Source organism: Eurytemora carolleeae, unplaced genomic scaffold (genome assembly GCF_000591075.1).
Source record: "Eurytemora carolleeae unplaced genomic scaffold, Eaff_2.0 scaffold97, whole genome shotgun sequence".
NCBI classification, from domain to species: Eukaryota; Metazoa; Arthropoda; class Copepoda; order Calanoida; family Temoridae; genus Eurytemora; species Eurytemora carolleeae.
In genome coordinates this window covers 164,526-170,687 of record NW_019396042.1, presented here as the reverse complement: position 1 = coordinate 170,687, position 6,162 = coordinate 164,526, and positions in this window count along the sequence as shown.

Sequence of the window (6,162 nt, the reverse complement as noted above, 5' to 3'; positions counted from 1 at the left end):
GCCTTCCACTTTACAAACGATGATTTTCCGTTATAACTATAAATCAAATTATGTTTTTATTCACCTAATTCATTATAAAGTTTATTTAACAGTTTAAAAAATTCGAAATTGAAATGAATAGTCTAGGGAACATACTGTATTAATGTACTCTACTGCATATAATTTGAGAACATTTACATGATTTGTACACTTTGAACTCCCTTTCAGGCTGAAATGGACTGAAAAAATTCATACCGAGAGATTCTTTTAATTCCTCTCTATATGTTCTATTCTCTATGATAATAACCCTTTTTCAAGTTATTTGAAGGAATTATATAATATCAATTTGAATTCGAAGGCAGAAATTGCTAGTGATTTTTCACTTTCATTATGCTGTTATAACTATGTCCATATAATACAAACTGTTTCTTTATTTTTTGTAGGAGTTTACAGCTATGCCTGGCACTTCAGCTAGTTTTTAATAAAGAAAGATTACAAAACAGTAGTGCAATGAATAAGGTAAATTAAATCCAGATAAAAAAATTGGTCTTAATTACTACCTCCAAACTCAAGTCAAACCAAACATTAGGATAAATGTGCATTCTAAATAGATTTTTCATTAGGAATTCTGTCATTATGGCTCCGGTTATTGTGCACTGAATGAACAGTAAACTATTTTTTATGTTCTTCACTGTTGAGTTTAAGATTTGAAAAGTGTGAAAGCTTGCTGAATTCTAGGGGGGGCACTGCCCCCCTCTGTATACGCACCCTTGATTTCCCGATCTTAAAAGTATTTGCAAGTGCAAGTACAAATTAAAATAGTCAGCGCATTTGTTAAAGCCTGTACGAGGGAAGGAAGGCTAACCACAACTATTTCTCGTCCAAACCACATTCTCCTCATTTTCTCTTCCGAGCCACCGATCGAAATTCTCGTCCTTTCAATATTATTTTTTTGTTTAATTCTCCCAGATAAAACTATTTTTAAAGAATCGGGCCACGTTAGGGCATAACTGAAATATTGAATAATTTGTAACTAGAAAAAAAAGTTCCAATTGAATTAAAATTTTCAAGTTTAATGTCTTTAAAAATGTCCACTTTTTTTACGCGCATTTTCAGATAATCCTGGTGTAGAATGTCGCAAATTATTCCGAGTTTATAGAATTTAAATCTTTTTTGGTAACTATAGCAAAAACCATGGAATTTTTATGGGGTGTTCAATGAGGAAAATTATAGGCAGAGGTATGACAAATATTTTGCTATTTATTTCATCACGAAGGTAAGCCATTACGGAGGCAGATGAGATTTAAGTTTTACCTGAACATCATTCTCATGGGTTTGAAGATTCTGTTCTTCTCCACTCCATTCCGATATTTTTAAGCGTTCTTTAGTTCCATTCTTTTATTGGAAAAAAATGGGATCGTTCTTCATAGTTCTGTTTGTTCTTGCGAAAGAACGATTGTTCTTCAAGAACAACGCCCAGCCCTAGTTCCATGGAAAAAATTATAGGCAGTGATTTGCCATATATTTTGCTATTTATTTCATATTGCGAATTGGTTAGCCATTATGGAGGCAGACGAGATTTAAGTTTGACATCATTCTCTTGGCTTTACAGTTTCCAACTTGATGTAATCATTGCATTACTTTAGTCCATATATATTTTATGCCCTCACGAGGCCAGATTTTTTAAAAATAGTTTTATCTTTGAGAATTGGAAACTTGTAAACAATCAAAAGACAAGGATTCCGAGGTGGCTTGGACGAGAATATGAGGAGAATGTGGCTTGGACGAGAAATTGTTGTGGCCGGCCTTCCTCCCCTCATGTAACTAAATCATTCACTTTGTCAATAGTAATATATTTTGTTATCAATAAGTAAGATAATGTCAAAAAACTAACAAATAATGCTACTTGAAATATTAAAGATAAACTACAGTGAGACCCTTAAAACAATATTAAGACAACAGCAATCATCTGCATATTTAATGAATTGATATAAAGCAAATGGTTTTACAAAAACCTTAAAAATCAGTTTTTTATGTGAAATGGGTCTGTACACACTGATGTGTTTCTTGTTGATTTGACTTACTAAATTAGTCTAAAATTGTAGTCTTCCTGTTCCACAGTTTTGTTTTGTGGTTCTCACTGTGACATTTTTATATAATATTGATGAAATCATGTATCACTTATATCACAGATAGGACTAAAAATGTACTAATTTGTTTAAACTTTTCACAGTACGTACCATATATTGCTTGATACACGAGAAAGAGTTTAAATGAGGTATCAAGATCCAAAAAAATATACAAAAGTGTATGACCTTTAGGTAAATAATACCTTTTGTATTATTATTATATATGAAAGAAAAATGAATCAATACAACTACTCATTTTATCTAATGTTCGACGAGTCGGTTTTCTTACAATTTATTATTATTATTTACACAAACACGAATAGAAATAAGAAAATACTATACGATACGAATCAATAAACATGAATAAAGATTATCCAGAGTGAGGGGAGATCTCCAGGGGAACCTATTAACTAGGGAGCTGGTCTTCAACTGCCATTTTTCCCCAAATTTCACTCCACCCTAGCCTAGAGCTTAACCCTAGTTCCCCGGGAGCTGGCCGGCCATCCCACCAGCGCCCAGGCCTCTGGAATAACGGAACAATTGGCGTGGCTTGGGTTATCAGCGTGGCTTGGGTTATTTATAGGATTCACATACAAACACGAATAAATCCGTTAGATCTGTACAAGGAATAGAAGAGGGGGGGAAGGGGTGAAGGAGAGAGAAAAAACCCCTTTTTTATCGCAGGAAAGATCAACACATCACTTTCCTGCTACATTATATCTGTGTAATTTGTACAACAAATAAAAAAAATATTTGATAAATATAAAAAAATACTGATTTCATACAGGGTGTCCCAATAAACATGGGAATTCAGTGACAAATTCAATATCGTCTTTTTAAATAATTCTTTGATTTAGTATAGTGATACCTACTGAGAAAGGGGTAATCTGTAAGATTTTCGTCAGCTTTGTTTATAATTTGTTTGTTTTTGTTTTGACCATGCATCAGGGGCGTACGAGGGCTTTTGTTTAGGGGGGGGGGGCACAATTTGCGCGGGTAAGCGTGCAAAAAAAAATTTTTGGTCCCCCCCCCTTGGCAACATTGGTCCCCCCCCCCTTAAAAACCCTTTTTTGAAAAAAAATTAATACCTTTTTAAAATTTTTTTTGCCCCCCCCCTCTCCCACCTGGACTTATTTTGTTCACCATAAAATACACCAAAAAGGCTACTTTTTTGGGTGTTACTAACCTTAGAGTCTAAAAATTATTCCTTTGCTTGAAAAACTAACTTTTTGACTTTATAAATTTATCACTTAACTCCTTCACAGCTAACTAAATCAATAATCACAGCATCATTAAAAATTATATTTTTACGAATAAACGAAATTTCTTCTGAAATTTTTAGATAGAATTTACTCAATCTACATTTTAACCAAATCTTTTAAGCTACAATTTTCTGGGATTTGCTTGCACAAATATTTCAATGATTTTTTTTTCAGTAGAGAGCTCAGACAGCCTTATAGGGTGTAAAGCTGTAAGTGCAAGATTGTTAAGTCTGCTCTCAGTCAGAGTACATCTTGTGTAAAGAAGTATTCTCTTTAGAAGGCTAAAACTTTTCTCTCCTTGTATTAACAATGAATTTAGACAAATCCTTAGTCTTTGTCATTGTCAGGTGTTACTTTCTAAACGTAGTTTCCTTTTAATTTTGTATTTTTGGAACTCCCAGGGGGGGCAAGAGAACTACTGCCCCCCCTAGGTACACCACTGTGCCTGACCTGAGGAAGGGAAATGCAAGCAGATGTAATATTAAAAGAGCCTCCCCCATAGATGCCCCCCCCCTCGTACGCCCCTGCCATGCATACGGTTTTACTTAATAAAACAAGAAAATTACAGTATACAAACAGAGTAAACTTGTCTGTCTTCACTCTTCATCTTGCAGAGACATATAGACACATCTTTACAGCAATTTACCGTTTTCATTAAATAAACTCTAACAGACACAATAATATTATGGTTTTAGAAATTAGGAATTACCTGCTAATTCATAACAAAGAGGATATCGAATTCGTCACTGAATTCCCATGTTTAATGGGACACTCTGCACATTCATTAAATGGTACATTCTATATATTTTTAAAATAACTATTTCGAACTAATGCTTTCTTAAAGGATTAAAAATACAATTCTCTATAGGTAAAACCAGAAAGACGACATTAAAGCAATATTTAAGTGTATTTGATGTTATTACAATACAAATGGCTTTACTTTAAGTAGCCCAAAATAAAAAAAGTGAAATGATCTGTGCACACTGTACCATAGTTGTGTTAATTAGAAAAATCTTTTTTTTAGCCCATGTTCCTCAAAAAAAATTAGCCTATTTGGTGCAGCCGAATTTGTCCAGCTAAAGCTAACATAAGGGGGTGCTATTTCATTTGAACTACTGCCGTTTGAACTATGGCTCATTTGAACTATTGTTCATTTCAACTACTGCACGTGGGACCACGTGAGTAGNATTTTTATGTTCATTTGAACTATTTTTATGTTCATTCTGTGTAATGTTTATCTAATTAATTGTCATGAATATAACTTAATGGAGATTATAAAAAAATTTTAAAACTGAATTGGGGTAGAAAAATAGTTCAAATGAGTAAGAAATGCGTTGATTTAAACTACAGGATATGACGTCATGTCAGTAGTTCAAATGAACAATAGTTCAAACGAGCAATAGTTCAAACGTACCATAGTTCAAACGGCAGTAATTCAAATGCGGATCCACCCATAAGGGAGGGAAGTCAACTTCCCCGGTACAGAGCTTCTTTACCTTATTTTACCTATTTGCGGCAGTGCACTTCCCCCGAGGGCTTATAGAACCTCCCCCAAACAGTCTTCCAGGAAGGTTCTTCCATTTATAAACATCAATTTCTATTTGAAACAAGACTATAAGAATGGTAGTCGATCTATAAGTATCTTAATGTTTGCATAATATTTTTTTCTTCTACAATCAAAGTTTTGGTTGGAATAACTTAAACTTTGTTGATTTTGTTTGAAATTGTATTTGTTCTTCATTTTGATTTGTGGCATTTGCTGAATCTCCATACAGCTTCCGAACCTTGAGGTTCGGAAGCAATATTGGGAACATTCTTTCATTCTGCAACGTTGGGAACTTGATGATTTTTAATTCCATATTTAAAATTTTGTACAGTTTCAATTCCCTTGACCTTGTAAATAAAGAAATTTACGTAAACAATTAGAAAAGGCAATTTCAGCGATGCTCAAATTAAAGAAAATGTAATTATCTTTCGGTCTATGTATTTCAAATCTGTAGCAGTAGCACTTGTAAAAAGAAGGCGTGCCAATTTAGTTTTAAAATCATTAGGTTATAACAGAGTTTTGTTTTCTTTAAATATCTCAATATAACTAGGAATTAAATTAACAAACAGATATGTTTTTTAGAAACAACGTTTTATGAAGAAATCTTTTTTATATGTCTACTTATTGCTAAAAGTAATTCATAAAAAAGCACCAGCCATTCCAAGATTTGTTGATAAAAAAATCAATAAAACAAAGCTATTTTCTCCCCGAACTTTGCGTGCTAAAATTATCGAATCAGTGCCATTTTAAGTAGAAGTTTACGATTGTAAATGGAAGATCATTCCCGGAAGACTGTTGGGTGAGGTTCGGAAGTCGTATGGGGACGCGCACTGCCGCAAATTCGAGGTTTGGAAGCTGTGCGGGGGAGGTTGCCTTCCCTCCTTCCTAACATATTAACATATAAATATGTATTAGAGCAAAGATTTTTATTATATAGATTTATTTAACTTTTAAACGACTTTATTCTATATGACAGAAGACTAAACTCAACCTTCATATCGTCACAGAAATCGAGTTTTAGGTCGTTATTAAAGTCTCCTCCTTTAGGGGTATCCCTGTATATAAGGAACTTTTTATATTTCATGGCATTTTAAAAAGATGAAAGATGCAAAAACAAAAAATACTGGGGCCTGTAATAGTGTATATTTTTGAGCGGAAGGCAGGCAGCCATAAGCCAACACTATTTCTCCTTCCGTGCCACATATTAGCTTTTTTCTCTCCCGGCAAAGACAGGGGGGGGGGGGGT